A 1,648-nucleotide genomic window follows, 5' to 3' on the forward strand; every position below is an offset into this window, starting at 1 on the left:
CTGGGGTTCAGGCAGACAGGAGGGAAAGGAGGTAAAAAGGATGCAGATGCTAACATGCATATGAGCCACTGCCCATGATGAATATACTCATGGATTGCAAACATACTAATAACACTTGGAAAAAAAAAAAAAACCTGTCCAGGACTATGTCCACTAAAACCCCTGAAAATGGGCATTGGGATGGTGGGGATGGTGAGCTCCTTAAAACTGAGACTGCATCCTATATAGTATAAAGTCCCCCTCTTTCGAGTGGAGGATCAGGAACAGGAGCCCTCACCACAGATGAGGAAGCGATAAACTTGCATAGTGTTGACCCCCGTTGAGACACATGAGAAGGCCTCAAGCAGCCACATTAAATCTGGGACATCCACCTCTTGGACACATGGACCTTGACTGAGTGTGTGGGATGCAATAGCTACACAGGTCACGTGGTAGCCATTGCTACTACGGGGAGAATCTACAGCAAGGTGTTCAGGAGCCATAACTCTCAGCATGGAAATAGTTAATGGGTGCCATTTGGTAGCCATCTTAACTACTGGCACTGTCCACTGCCGCTTGGTCACCATCTTAAGTACTGGAATACCCTGAACCCTTTGGCTAAGGAAGTCTAAGCAAAGATAGTGCTTGATACTAAGAGTTGAAAAGGTGTTCCTTCATCCTTCCATTCTTGATTCCTGGAAAGTAAGCCATTCTGAATGGCTGAAAAAAGCCACATAACCAAGCCAGCCCTGCCATGTTTGCTGAGAGCCAAATGCAATGGCTTCCACAATGACTGTGTTACAAGGGCGACCCTGCATAAGCCTTCTGGCTTCATTTCCTCCTAGTTGCCGTTAAAGAAAAAACACACTAATTCTACTAGGCGTGACACTGAGGCAGTAGGATCACTGTGCCTTAAATCCAGCCTAGGCTCCTCAGTGAGTTCAAGGCCAACTTTCACTGCAGAGTGGGACTCTGTCTCAAAAATCAAATAAAAAACTACTGTGATTGTGGACGTCATACAGAAAGAAGATACGTTAGCCTCTTCAGCTTCGTGGTAGTGACACCATGCTACACAAGGAGTTAAAAACTTCTCCGAGATGTGACTCCTCTGTCCTCTGGGAAAAAGTTGCTTTTGTTTATCTTTCCTGGTCTTCCAGGGAAGAGTTCCCTTTGGCTATCTTCGCCCATTCTCCATGGAAAAGCTATCTTTTGTATCCAAATAAACTGCAGAGTTAGCTGTATTCCTCAGAAAAGAACTAAAAAAAACAAGCCATGAGACTTTCACTCAATTTTTTCCCTTCTTTTCTCCCCCTTTCGCTCTCTGTCTCTTTCTTTCTACCTTCCTTCCCTTCTTGTGCTGAGACTGACCAGGGGCACTCTACCACAGAGCAACTTCCATCTTTACTTTTTTTTAAAAGTCTAAGACCAGGTCTTGGTAAAGTGTGCAGGCAGGACTTGATCTCCCATTTCATCCTGAGTGCCATGATTACCGACCAGGAACTTTCTTAAGAGCTACAGAACCCAGATCATCCAGTTATGTACAGAAAACAGCAGACCACATAATCTGTAACTAAGTACTCTGGAAACTGGAACTACCTTAGTGCCGGCCTATCTGACACACTTCTGTAAAATTGCCTTGATAATCCTTGTGCCTGCAACCCCAAGCAAA

At 44.8% G+C, this 1,648-nt stretch overlaps 1 protein-coding gene across 1 annotated transcript in view; it reads right to left on the reverse strand.

The window, feature by feature from the left end:
* Positions 1-1,648, reverse strand: part of Dhdh (dihydrodiol dehydrogenase) — a 12,313-nt gene that overhangs the window by 8,947 nt on the left and 1,718 nt on the right. The gene's annotated exons all lie outside the window — the stretch shown is intronic.

Source organism: Octodon degus, unplaced genomic scaffold (assembly GCF_000260255.1).
Source record: "Octodon degus isolate 3935 unplaced genomic scaffold, OctDeg1.0 scaffold00268, whole genome shotgun sequence".
Lineage (NCBI taxonomy): Eukaryota > Metazoa > Chordata > Mammalia > Rodentia > Octodontidae > Octodon > Octodon degus.